Below are 14,559 nucleotides of genomic sequence, written 5' to 3' on the forward strand. Positions count from 1 at the left end.
GACAAGCTACTTTTCCTGGGTTCAGGCAGAGAATGTGGCTGGGAACTTAGCCTTTTGATCCAGCACACCTAGGTCTGAATCCCAAGCTCTGTCACACTAGCTGTGTGCCCAGGGGGTAAGTTACTAAACCTCTCCAAGTTGCATTTCTTCATCTTTGAATGGGGAATGATAATAGTTTCTAACTCATCAGGTTATTGCGCAGACTCAATGAGCCAATGAATGTCAGTTTCTTAGTTCTGTAACTGGAATATGGTACTTGCTCAACAAATGTGAGTTATTATTATAGCTCTGCTAAGAGAGATCACCCTGCATTGGTGAACAGCACTGATTCATTTGCTCATCAGTCCATGAACTGATTAGTTAATTCATCAACATGTTTTGAGTGTTTGTGTGTGTTAGGATCCAAGGATGTAAATGAGGGAGCAAGATGGTTTGCCTCTCCCAAGGAGAATAAGCATCATAGGAGAGAACTCAGAGATGATCGAAGGCACGGCCATCTCCGTGACTCTGGGGCCTCCAACACAGGTCTCAGAGGTAGGACCCAAAGCGATGCTGGGGGATTTAGAGAAATCTCGGAGGGGGGAGACATGGGTCCAGTTCTGGTTCCAACTTGCTGTATAAACTTGGCACATGGGGACTTCCCTGGTGGCCCAGTGGTTAAGACTTCATGTGGATGCTCCCAGTGCAGGGGGCACAGGGTTCGATCCCTGGTTAGGGGAGCACATGCGCTGCCTCACGTAGCCAAAAGGAAAAAAAAAAACTATGTGTTTCTTAAACTTGGGAAATGTACATCACCTTGCCTAATCCATTTTCTCACCCCAAAAATGTGGGTGTGGCACTAGATCAGTTGGTTTCAAGCCCGACGTACATCAGAATTGTTTTTTGGGCGGGATGTTAAAATACCCAATACAGGGCTCTGCTCTGCAGAAAGTGATTCAGATATTGGAAGGACTGAGGCTCTAGGTACAGCCTGATGCAGCCCTCGGGACACACTCTGAGGACCTGTGAAAGCAACAATAAAGTTTCCTCCCTGTGGTTTGGCATTCTTAAACACAGCATACTGCCCCCCTTGAGGATAAGGTGTAGGCACTGGCCTGATTTTTCCTGCTCCCTCTCAACTCAACCTTTAGCTCCCTAGGGAGCTTTCCATGGTCCTGAAGTCAGTCCTGGACTAACTTTCTTGCTTTCTTGTACAAATTTCCTCAGTTGGCATCCTCTGGGTAGCTGTCCCTTTACGAAAGGAGATTGAATCGATGTGAAGGTCTCCTCCGCCTGCCCTGAAGTTGTTCCAGTCCTTCCTCTGCGTTGGCGAGAGAAGAAAACAGTATTCTTGTTTCCACGCCAAGTTGCCAGGGCGCTGGTTTCCATGACAGCAGAGGGGGGAACTGAAAGCCTGGCTCTCACCTACAGAGGAATTAAAAGCCACCCTCTTGGAGAACAAATGATGATTCCAGGAGGATGCTGGAAACTGGAGAGAGTAGGTTTTTTATTCATTCACCCACATAGTGTGGGGCTCCAGGGAGGAGATGGCATGGAGAGCTTGGAGGGAGGGGAGGTTTTCTAGGGACTTTCACAAGCAGGCTACATAATAATGTGAATGGCAATCACAGGGACCTCCCTGGTGGCCCAGTGATTGGGACTCTGTGCTCCACTGCAGGGGGCACAGGTTCAATCCCTGGCTGGGGAACTAAAATCCAGTAGGCTGCACAGTGAAGCCAAAAAAAAAAAAAAAAGAAGGCAATAGGACTGATAACATTTCACATGTCCATCATGGTTTAAAACTTGTGGCAGCCACTTTAGACCCTCAATATGGACAACCCACGGGTTTTCCTCAGGAGGAAATGTGGAGAGAGTATACGACCTTCGTGCTATCTCTCTGCAGTGCATGGGATTTCTCATCACTTGACTGGACTTCTCCAGCGGTGTCCAAGCACTGACTCTCCTCTCCCTCATCCAGATCTATCAGTCCCCAGTCTAACTCACTCCCATCACTGGCAATGACACATCTCAGAAGCCAGTCTTAGCCTGAGAACAATAATGAATCGAAAAGCTATTGCCTCAGGTCAAGTTTATTCCTGGAGGCAGCATCCTAATTTAAAGTAACAACGCCAATGGCAGGACTGACACTTTGCCAGATGATGGAGGAAAAGAATTTTTGCATACAGGTGCGTTTCCCCTCTCCGTTTACTCGAAGGGTTGCTCTTGTTCACATTGCCTTAGAGAACTGTTCTATATAGCCTCAGGACAACCCTATGAGGTACTATTATTATCCACATTTTGCAGATGAGGAATGCAAGGTCCAGAGAGGCTGTCAAAGCCCACACTGCTAGGAAATGCCAGAGCTGGGATTTGAACCCATGTCTGCCGCACACGACTTAGCGATGGGCACGCACGCGTGCACTAACACTCCGGTTGTGTTAATGCACACACTCCATGTGTGTGTCCAGGTCAACTGGACAAGAAGCCAGGATAAACCCTTCAAGAAATTCAGCTTGCTTGAGGCCTAAGGGTCCTTCTAGGGCTCTGCTGTGATTAATTTCAAAGTGGTTTCCATAGTCAGGAGGATTTGGGATCACAGAAAGGTGTCTGGGAAGAAGGGGTTTGGGTTGGGTTCCTTTTGGAACAGTGACCCAGCACAGGCTGACATGAAGTTGGCTCAGTCCAGAGGCAGGAAATATAGAAGCCTCACAGTTACAGCAAATGCAAAAACAAAAAAACCCTCTGGAGTCATGCTTTGCCATTCTTGGAGGGCCTGACAGCATCTTTAGACTTATCTCCTTAGACTCCAGAGGTTGGGTGGCAATGTCAAGATGAGAGTTTATGTTTGTGGAGACTCCAAGGTTGTGATCTGGGGGAATAATTAGGATCAGGCCATCAGAAGAGGTCAGGATTTTCAAGTTTCAGAGATGAACAGGACCTCAGGAATAGTCAAGCCCAGTATATCCCAAAGTTTTTCTGTGTCTATCAGCAGGGATATATAAGATGATTTAGGGGTTGTATTAGTCAGGATAAGCTCATTAAGGCTACAGTAACAAACAAACCCAGAAAGGGCTGGGGCTTAATGCAATAAAGTTTTATCTTTTCTCCCCAGATTCTGACGTGGGTCTGTTGGCCCTCCAGGGTGGTGGTCTTCTGTGCAAAGGTTCAAGGACTTGGGCTGCTTTGATTTTTGTAATGCTGCCATTTCACTGTGTAGCTTCCAGGTCATTCAAGCAGGGAAAAGAGAATCAAGGGGCTGTAAGGCTGTAAAAAATGACAATTGACACAGGATCTAAACATCTTTGCTCTAAACAAGAACCAACTAGTAGGAAGGAAGGAGAAGGGTATTCACCAGCTAGGGGCTTGGGACCACCCAGCTCCTTTTCTTGGCTTGTCACAACACAGGTTCTCATCTATCCCCAAATATAACCAGAGACCACTTTCAAGATTTGTGCTCAAGTTAGCAGAGGAGAAGGAAGGAAACATGAGGCTTCACGATGTTCCTTAGAGGAGGGGAATGTGGGCCTTGTAGCAAATGCCCAGTAGGCTACTATTTGAAAGGACTTCCCTGGCTGTCCATTGGTTAAGACTTTGCGCTTTCAATGCAGAGGGCACAGGTTCAATCCCTGGTTGGGGAAACTAAGATTCCACATGTCCTCATGGCACGGCCAGAAAATTTTTTTAAAAAATTGAGGGATACTGATATATATTTGAAAGATGGAGCACAGACAGAAACTCGAATGCATGCATATACAGAGATACACAAACACACTGAGGCCAACACAGAAAGACACACAAATCACACACATATTCAAGCACACACAGGCACACTCACACCCACAATGATACATGACACTCGGCTTCCTCTGTGTGTGATGAATCGTCCCAAGGCCAGGAGGAGAGGCTGAAAGGTCCCGGAGGTCCCGTGGGGGGCAGTAAGCTAGGTCTGGAGCATGTAAATCTGGGGTTGGCAGAAGAATGAGCTAAGCTACCCCCATCTCTCTCTTGCGGGCGTCGCGTAAATCTCTCCCGGCCCCTGTCCCGCCCTCCCGGCAACAATCCTCACTGCCTAGTCTCCCAGGTTTACTAGATTGAGGTCCTGGAGTGCTTTGTTTGCGCCCCTGCCTGGCAGAGCCTGCCTGACAGGGGTGAATTTACCATCCTTGGAGCCTGCAGAATCAATACTGCCTTCTCCTTGCTGGAGGGATAGAGTGGGGTTTGTAGGAATGAACCACGCTTGGATGGACCTGGGCCCCTGCTCCTTGTGGAGGAAAGGGAAGAGGTTCCTGACACAGGAAAGCAGGACCCCAGCTCACTGTGACATGGCCACCTGTGGACCCCAAGACCCAAGGCTCTGGGGTCAAGGTAATTAAGGCAGAAACCAGCTAGGAGTCTTGGAGATGTCACTAAGCCCGTGGCCTCTCCAGTGCCAGGATGTACCCCGTGTAGTGGGTGAAAGTACCGACTCTGTACTCAGCCTGCCTGGGTCTGAATCTCAACTCACCCACTGAGCAGCTCTGTGACCTGGGACTAGTTAGGAAGTACTTGAAGCCTCAATTTCCCCATCTGTAAAATGGGGATGAAATGGTCCGTCTCTTACAGTGCAGTCATGGAGCTGTGACATGTTTAAAACATTTCAGTACAGGATCAGACCCTGGGAGACAGAAGTCTATAAGCGCTGGCTGTTCTTCTCATTAATGCCATGTAATGTGAATCAAGGAAGAGCCACAAACCCAACTAAGAGAGAGGCATTCACAGTGATGCTAGAAGCTTCCAAGAGACAATGGCTGCTGAGTCTCCATCCATCTCATTAGGAGAAGGCTTGATTGTCCCAAATATGCCAGGACCAGACTCACCAGGGGGCCAAGCCAAGTGACAAACGACCCCCACTAGGGTGCAGTCGATGGAGGGGTGGAACCAGCTTCAGGGCCTACTGGCCCATTTGGTTAACTGACTCTTATTTGGGTGTTTGGTGACAGGCATGTCCATCCTAAAGGAAATCACCCCTGAACAGCCATTGGAAGAATTGATGCTGAAGCTGAAGCTCCAATACTTAGGCCACCTGATAAGGAGCCGACTCACTGGAAAAGACCCTGATGCTGGGAAAGACTGAGGGCAGGAGGAGAAGGGGGCGACAGAGGATGAGATGGTTGGATGGCATCACTGACTCAATGGACATGAGTCTGAGCAAGCTCCAGGAGGCAGTGAAGGACAGAAAAGCCTGGCATGCTGCAGGCTATGGGGTCACAAAGTCGGACATGACTGAGCGACTGAACAGAGCAACAGCAACAATGGATGTTGCCATGTGCATCCCCCAGGGGCTGCCTTTCTCTTCCTCTCTCCAGGGCCCAGTCTTTCCGTTCTTTCTTCTCAGGTCTTTACGGAGCACCTACGAAGTACTGGGTGCTTGGACAAAATAGGCCTGCTCCTTATCCCAGCAGTATCTGAACGGTGCACTGGGAAGACAGACTGTCAATGAATAGACTGGTAAACAAGGTAATTTTAAGTGGTAAAGAGTTTTTTGAGAGAGTCACCCAGCTGATAAGATGGGAGGGATTTTATGTGAATCCAGGAGGACCTCTTCAAGGAGGTGATATCTGAGTTGCGACCTGAAGGGGAGAAACAGCATGCTGGGCAGACACCTGGGGAGGGGATGGTGGTGCAGAGGAGAGGGCTGGGAATTCCAGGGAGAGAGAAGAGCAAGCAAAGGCCCTGGGGTGGAGTGGGGAGAGCTGGGGGTTTCCAACAGCAGGAACAGCGCAGGGTGAGCGAGGCAAGTACTGCAGGGGAGAGGCCTGGAGGGCAGGCAGATCGAGTCCTGCCCTGCAGACCAGGGTGAGAAATGAGGGTTTTATTTAAAGTGTGAGCAGAAGTCATTCACTGGAGGCTCCAAGCTGGGGAGAGACACGTGATCCCATTTATATTTTAAACAGAGGACTCTGGCTGCAAAAAGGAGCGGCTGACTGGGGGAGACGCCAGGCTGGAAGCTGGGAGAGAGGGAGGAGGCAGCTGCAGAAATCACGATGCCTGGGCCCTAGGTAGCCTCAGTGCAAAGAGAGAGCTGGATTCCCCCGTACATTTTGAAGGAACAGCCAACAGGACTTGCTGACAGGTTGACTGGATGGGGCATAAGGGTGATAGATTTGAACCTGTCTGTCTTCATTTAGGCCCAGTTCTGTTTTAATATCAGCCTTTCTATCATGGTTAATACTGCTGTGCCTCAGACTCCCGGGAGGGCGGGAGGAACCGACTGCAATGGAGACTGTGATGTCAGAGGTCTGGGAGGTCGCCCTGTCTCCGCTGCTGACTTTTTAAGGGATGCTGGGTGAATCACGTGCCCGCCTCACCTTGGTCCCTGGGTCTCCCTTGTGAAATATGCACAACCATCATGTCTGGCGGAGGGAGGCTTTGAGGATAACCTGAGTTCAGGTGATGTGAACTTCGGGAGCTTGGGAAGCAGTGGGGCAGGATGGTGGCAGCAAGCCCGCGTCCCTCTGCTGGCCGGTCCCTCCCCTCCCTCCCTGCTCTCGCTGTGGTTCTGAAGGCCCTCTCCTCCCCTGTCTGATGCTACCAAAGTGGACTGACGTGTGGGACGGATGAGGACATGGGGCAGAGGGAGGGGAGATGGCTGTGAGGGCTGTCCTGGGCAGAAGGGCCTGGGAGGGAGTGGCCTCCAGCATGACGACCAGGGAGGAGAGGGCCACAGCTGAGTGCTGAACAGCCCTCGTTGGGGTCGGGGTGGGAGGAGACTGACTTTCTGACCCATCTTTCAGGAATAATTTGCCACACAATTATTCTGGCAATTCTTCAGCACCATAAAGAGAAGGCAGGGGGCTTAGGAACCTCGTTGGGAGAAGGAAAGAAGGGCAATCTTCTTCCCTAACTAGGGATGACTGACCAGTGTGTGTTAGTTGCTCAGGCATGTCCAACTCTTTGTGACCACATGGACTGTAGCCACCAGGCTCCTCTGTCCATGGGATTCTCCAGGCAAGAATATTGGAGTGGGAAGCCATTCCCTTTTCCAAGGGATCTTCCTGATCAAGGGATGAAACCTGGGTCTCTAACTAGGGGTGACTGACCAGAGGCCCTGGGAAAGTTCCCATGAGCTGGGGCATCAAGGAACTCTCTGTCACTGTGAGCTGTGTACACTTGGGACTTAGCAGTCCCAATTGGGGAACCTCTTTTTAAACATCCATGAAATCATGATTATGTCCAAGGATGTTTAATGGATCTTCTCCTCACCTGGAGACATCCTAACTGCCCATCAGTCTGGGACTTGTCCAACAAACAGTATCACAACCACACCATGGAATACTATGCAGCCGTTGAAAAGGACAAGGTCAGTCTCTGTGTCACCCCGATGGAACATGCTTAATACAAAATGAAGTGAAAAAAGGCAAGTTGGAGAATCATGTGTGTAGTGTTATCCCCTTTTTTGTAAGGAAAACAGGCACAGAGAAAGGAATTCTACAATAATCTGTTAACATTCGTAACTTCTCGGGAGTGGGCTTGGCAAATGGAGCGGGAGAGATTGTTGACTTTTTCTTTAAACTTCTAGCACATTACAACAGGCATGTGTTTATTTTCACAATTCAAAAACTGACTGAGTGTTTTCGAAAGTTCAAGATGTTCTCAAACTTGTTAAATCTACAAGGAATTTTGCACCTGAACCCCAGTCCCTGGTGTTAGGAAAAGATACTAGATGCATGACAGAAAGGGGATGAATGAAATTTCTAGAGCTGTGTATCTCCTTTCTCCGATGGTCTTTAAAAGTCTAATAAACCAGGAGCCCAGACGATGGAGTCGGTAACTGATGAATACCTCCTCGTGGGGGGTTTGTATAGAACATGAAACAGTCTCGCCACCCAAGACGTCAGCATGCCGCTGCTCCAGCTGGTCCAGGCCAAGGCCTGCTGACAGCCTGAAGATGACGGGCCAGCGTTTCCTCCTGTGACCCCTCTCCATCCTCTGGGTGGACAATTCTGCTGCTAGAATGAGTGATGGGTGAATGAGTGTTATGGCGATGCTGTGATGTCCAGCTCTGGAGGCTGTGATGGGGGACAGTGATGATGGAGCTGCTGCTTCTTGGGCAGAGCTGTTCACTACAGACAAACCCTCTGACAGGTAAACAAAAGGGGTTGCTCCTTAGTCTGTTCATTAGCTCTGACATTGTCCCCAGGATATCTGTTAGCTGTAGTGCTGGTGGGGTAGGTGGAGGGGTGTGGATGGGTGGGGGACTTCTCTCTTCCCATCTCTCATCTGGCTGTCTCCTTCCTACCGTCAGAACAGAGAGCCCTGACTCACCACTGGGATTCCACACTGGTCCAGACTTTGCCCATCACCTGCCCTACCTGCCTGTGTCTCCCCGAGCCAGGGAGAGCTCCTCCCTCCCCCCAAACAGCAGCTCAGTATTAGATTCCCTTGTTCACGTTCTGTTTTCACAGGTGGCAAGAGCTCGGGATGTTGTTTCTCCTAAGCGTTCTAACAGGAGCCTCCGTGAACACAATGCTGAATCGTATGAGGGACTCAGAGAGATTCCAGGGATTCTGATCAACCAAGGGGTAGGAGATCTTAGGGCTAGGCAGCAAGCGCTGGTTGTTAAATAGCACCTCCCTTCACTATTTATAACGAACTGTGTGTGCTCAACACATAACTCTTGGAAAACACAGAAGGGCAAAAAGAAAATTAAATATAACATTCCTCTATAATTTCTCCAGTCCAAAATTACATTAGCAACACATACACACACATGCACACACACACACTCATACGCAATGTATATATTTACCCCAAATAGCAGACTCTGCATATTCTTCTGTAACGGATTCTTTTCACATGGGCATACACCCGCATCTACCTTCTTTCAAACTATCTATTTTTTCCCAAATGCAAATATTATAAACAATGCAAAATGTAAAAAAAAAAAAAAATCTGCTATTATCTCGATCCTCTGGGTAACCATTATCAGTTTAAAAAGTCTTTTTAAGGCTTTTTTTCTATGCACATGTGCACCAGAGTATGATTCCGATAGGCTTGGCTTCTGTTTTTCCAGCCCCACGTCCTTAGCACCTACAGGAATGTCTGGCATGTGGTAGGTGCTCAGTAAATATTGCTGAATTAATGAAACATAAATGCATATTTAATAGTGTTCCTGGAGTAGAGTCAACTCACACATTTTTACAAATCAAAGCTTACAAATCAAAGCTGGGAAAGCCTTCATGCAAGACATTCCATTCATTTTCTGCTTTCTGGGAACGAGCCTGGAGTTTACCTTTGAGAAAGACCGTCTCTTAATTCGGGATGTGAGCATGTGGTGAGCAGAAGAGAAAACTGCGGTTCTCGGTTCTCGGTTCTCGGGGAGGCGCTAAAAGCCGGAATGCTGAAGTTGCAGCTAGAGCTCATACATATACTAAAGAGGACTGAAAGGCAACTGCGTTAACAGAAGGTAGCCTTGCAGGCTGGGAGAAAAAGGCCCAAATGTGAGAGCTGGGTGGCTCCAGGTCTCAGCGTGCTTATTTGCCCTGAGAGACAGGGTGTGTTTTCTTCTCCAGGCATTTGCTCCCCAGAACTTGGGGACTGAGGGCCAGACAACTGGAGTGTGCATCTCACGTACCCAGGAGGCTCTATAAATGTAGATCCCCAGGTTTACCTTGTGCAGCAGCCGTCTGCTGCTGCGTAACAAGTTACACCCAAACTTAATGACTGAAATAGCAACAGTGAATCTTTGCCTCACACAGTGTTTGAGGGTCAGGAACTGGGGAGTGTCTGAGCTGGCTGGTCCTGGCTCTGGGTCTCACATGAGGCTGCCATTAAGGTGTGGGTCAGAGCTTGGCTAGGGCTGGAGGGCCTGTTTCCAAGGTGGCTCTCCCGCGGCTGTCACGTCTGTCCTGGATCTCGGCAGAACTCAGTGTCTCAGCCCATGGAAACCTCCACAAGGCTGCTTGAGCATCCTTGAGACATGGCGGTTGACTTCCCCTAGAACAAGTGACCCAAGAGAGAGCAAGGCAGAAGAAGCTGCAATGTCTCTTCTGACCTGGCCTCAGAAGTCACTCCATTAATTCCACAATAGCCTACTGGTTACACAGATGTTATGGGCTGAATGTATCCCACCCCAAATTCATATGTTGAAACATTAATCCCCAGTGTGATGGTAATAGAAGAGGGGCCTGCATAAAATGATTAGGGCATGAGAGTGGAGCCCTCATGGATGGAATCAGTGTCTTGCATAAGGGACCCCAGAGGACTCCCTTGCTTGTTTCTGCCAGATGACAAAACAGCAAAAAGACGGTCATCAATGACTCAGGAAGAGAGCCCTGACACCTTGGTCTCAGACTTCCCAACCTCTGGAATTGTGAGAAATTGTTGCTCACATACAAAGAACTGATGCTTTTGAACTGTGGTGCTGGACAAGACCCTTGAGAGTTCCTTGGATTGCAAGGAGATCAAACCAGTCAGCCCTAAAGGAAATCAATGCTGAATATTCATCAGAAGGACTGATGCTGAAGCTGAAGCTCCAATACTTTGGCCACCTGATGCAAAGAGCCGACTCACTGGAAAAGACCCTGATGCTGGGAAAGATTGAGGGCAGGAGGAGAAGGGAATGGCAGAGGATGAGATGGTTAGATAGCATCACTGACTCAATGGACATGAATTTGAGCAAACTCAGGAGACAGTGGAGGACAGAGGAGCCTGGTGTGCTGCAGTCCATGACGTTGCAAAGAGTCAGACACGACTTGGTGACTGACATCTACGATGGTGTTCTTGTCATAGCAGCTGTTGGAGACTAAGATGACAGGTCAGGCCTATTCAAGGTAGAAGGGGATGACACACAAGGATGTGAACAGCAGGGACCCATGGGGGGCAGGGATCATAGGGGGCCATCTCGGAGGCTGGATGTCACAGCCTGATTTCACAGGTGTGTGTGGGCTGAGCTCAGGGGTCCACCTTTTTACAAAGTGCTCAGGTGATTCTCCTGCTTTGGCCCTAACACAGAATTGCTGGCTCAGTGGGTGGCTGTAAACAGCCTCCGGAAGTTTGCTTTCCCTGGGTTGTGGGAGAGAAGGGTGGAGAACACTAGTTCCATTGGCTTATACACGGAGTAGAAGAGTTTGGACAATCCTGACAATGACCCCTGGGCCTGTAAATGGTCTTTGTAAGGAAAGGCAGTAAGCAGATCTGCTCTGTGGTTTAAGGAGCCCCACTCTGGTGTCAGCCAGGCTGAGAATTTAGGTGTTATTTGGTCCTTCTGAACCTCAGTTTCTCTTTCTATAACATTAACTATTACAATAAGTGTACATGACTTTGAGTTCGAGAAAGTTCAAATGATCATTTTTTGGAATCATTAATTCCCTTGAGAATCAGATGATAGCTGGGGAGCCTGTGGGGGATCAGTCATGACTGCCTGTCTGGCATAACTTTCCTCTCTTCTGGAAACATCACTCTGATTTATCATGGGGTGCCATCTCTGCTCTTAATCAATGGGGTTTGGATTAAACCCATTCCAGGTTCCTGGATAGACAATGGTAGGTCTGGCCAATCAGAGCACATATTGCATCCCCCAGGACAATGATTGGTTCAGGTAAGGCATGTGACCACAGAGCTGGTCCAATCAGAGTGAATTCCAGGACTTCTAAAAGAGTTACTAATACAGAGGCATTCTTTTTCTTCTTGGGCCCCTAGCTGGTGGGACTGTAAAGAGCAAGGAACTCCTGCTGTCATTTATCCTGGGGTAGGTGGTTGTGGTTTGGTCACTAAGTGGTGTCTGACTCTTGTGACCGCATGGACTGTAGCCCACCAGGCTCCTCTGTCCCTAGGACTTTCCAGGCAAGAATACTGGAGTAGGTTGCCATTCCTGTCTCCAGGGGATCTTCCTGATCCAGGGATTGAACCCTGGTCTCCTGCACTGCAGGCAGATTCTTTACTGACTGAGCTACCAGGGAAACTCCTCTTCCCTGGTAAATACCTCCCTAAGGGAACAAATAGAAAAGAACCACGTCTTTATGCTATCTTGTGAGTGCCTGGATCAAGACATGCTTGAATTTCCAAGTTATACCAGACAGTAAATTCTCCTTAAAGCTTAATCACTTTGAGTTGGGTTTCTGACACTAGCAGTCTTGCATAATATAGCGACTGAGATGAAACCATTTTGGAATGCTGAAAGCCCCCCAAAATGCAAATTATCCGTACTAAATTTTCATGCATTTGATACTTTTGATGGAGATGAAGCAAGATGATATTTTCCTGGATCGCTCTCCCATTCTCTTGGGAAAACAAATTATCTTCTTTGTTTTGAGAAGCCAGGCATCTGGCCACTCTCAGAGATGTAACACAGCTCTGTTTCAAAGCAGGGTGGTGTCTTTAGAATGGCATATGTGACTGCTTTTACTGAATACGAGACATTCCCCTCTACGAAAATCAACTTGTTTCCAATTCTTAGGGGAAAAAAACAACCAAATCCTGAATGAATAGAATTTATAGTTTTGGCTTTTCCTTCCATCATTTTCCTGCTAGATCACTGGCTCTTGCTACTGACTTGGTGTAAGATGATAGTGGATTTAGCACAAAGTTTTATGAGGCAGTATAATTCATTGAGATACTCATTTCTGTTTTGTTTTGCACAGGAAAATAATCATGAAAGTTATCTGTAAATTCTTCTCTGTGTTGGATACTATGAGGAAAGGGGGAAAGTGAATGGGCAGGCAGACAGACAACGTCTGCTACTGTGTGTTGTTATTCAGTTGCTAAATCACGTCTGACTGTTTGCAACTCCATGGACTGCAGCACGCCAAGCTCCTCTGTCCCTCACTATTTCCTGGAGTTTGCTCAAATTCATGTTCATTGAGTCAGTGATGCTATCTAACCATCTCATCCTCTGCCACCCTCTTCTCTTGCCCTCAATCTTTCCAGCATCAGGGTCTTTTCTAATGAGTCAGCTCTTCGCATCAGGTGGCCAAAGTATTGGAGCTTCAGCTTCAGCTTCAGTCCTTCCAATGAATATTCAGGATTGACTTCCTTTATGATTTGCTGGTTTGATCTCCTTGCTGTCTAAGGGACTCTCAAGAGTCTTCTCCAGCACAATTTGAAAGCATCAGTTCTTTGGTGCTCAGCCTTCTTCATGGTCCAGCTCTCACAACCTCTAAGTGATGACTGCTGCTACTGGTGCTCAGAAGTGGTTTGTTTCCATTTCTCTCTCCTGTGTCTTGTTAGACACTGTGACAAACCGCAAGAGCAGTCGTGTGCAAGCAGAACTGTCCTAGAGAGAGTCAAACCTACTTTGTAGCCAGTGACCTACATACAAAGTCTGTGATGAGACTTCCTTGGTGGTCCAGTGGCTAAGATTCTGCACTCCCAATGCAGGGGACCTGGGTTCAATCCCTGGTCAGGGAGCTAGATCCCACATGCTGCAAGTAAAGGCCTTGCATGCTGCAACTAAAGACCTTGGTACAGTCAAATAAATAAATACATATTTAAAAGTCTGTGAACCCACCTCAGGCAGAGGACTGGGCTGACGAGAGATTTCAGGGATGCTGTAGAATGCTGGGCTTTGATGCTCTTCCTACTACATCCTGTCGCCATTTATAAGTCAAGGATGGGCAGCTCAGATGATGCTGGGAGCTCGTTCCAAGAAGGCACTTGTTATCTCAGAGAGGAAACTCGGTCCATTCTGTTCATCCTCCAGTTGGCCACTTTTGGCTGATGTCTCAAAAAGGGGGAGGAGAGTAGTGATTTTGAGGTGTGGAGAAAAGGCAGAAGAGAGTAAGAGAGAGATTCCCCAACACCAGAAGGGGGCTGGTTGGAGCTCTGTAGGGGCCATGATCCTACACAGAATTCTGGGGTGATGGCTGGAGCCCCACTGGGGGCCAGGATGGGGAGGTGTGGAATGGCTGGGGTTCCCTGAAGAAAGATGGACCCTGGATACGGAGGCTCTTGATTCCTACAGTCAAGCTTAAACAGCTCTCTAGGGGTTGGATGACAGACTGTCAGGGTCAGTGGGGGGACTGGAGGCCAGAGGCCTTGCCTTTTTTCCTGAGCTCCCTGTTAAGCCTCTGAGATTCCAATGTAACTTTAGAGAGGGAAGGACCATCCCAAAATACAGATTGAATTTCTTGTTGACTCTACAGGAAGGGGCTCAGAGTTGATTAAACATACAAGCACAGCATTCATTGTATATTTGATTTTGCAGGCTGGGTCTTGTAAACAGAGCTATCGCTTACTGAATGGTTCCTAGTGCTGGGCACTGTGTTGAATATTTTAACTTATGGTATTGTCTTTATCCCTCAAAGCAACCCCAGGCTATTAGATATTATTGCATTTTATAGATGAGGAAGCTGAGTCTCAGAGAGGTTAGGTTGCTTGCTGTAGCAAACGTTGCTGGTGCCCCTTTGGACCTACCCCTTGGGTCTTACCATTTCAGGGTTCCTGGACTGGTCTTCCAACCCCCAGCATGAGCACCTCTTTGCCTGAAGGCTCTCACAGGACTCCAGCGACCACAGGCCCAACAGGCCAGCAGTGCCAGGGAATGAATGCCCCCAGGGGGCAGCTCTCAAATAAAGACCCATAGGAGAAGTCCCCTGGCCCTCT

General features: G+C 48.3%; 1 non-coding gene across 1 annotated transcript; it reads left to right on the forward strand.

Annotated features, from left to right (window-relative positions):
• The first annotated feature begins 13,292 nt into the window (after positions 1 to 13,292).
• TRNAG-CCC (transfer RNA glycine (anticodon CCC)) lies at positions 13,293 to 13,365 on the forward strand. The gene has a single exon. It is a non-coding gene; the product is annotated as a tRNA-Gly (tRNA).
• The last annotated feature ends 1,194 nt before the right edge of the window (positions 13,366 to 14,559 follow it).

Source organism: Budorcas taxicolor, chromosome 17, assembly GCF_023091745.1.
Source record: "Budorcas taxicolor isolate Tak-1 chromosome 17, Takin1.1, whole genome shotgun sequence".
Taxonomy (NCBI): domain Eukaryota; kingdom Metazoa; phylum Chordata; class Mammalia; order Artiodactyla; family Bovidae; genus Budorcas; species Budorcas taxicolor.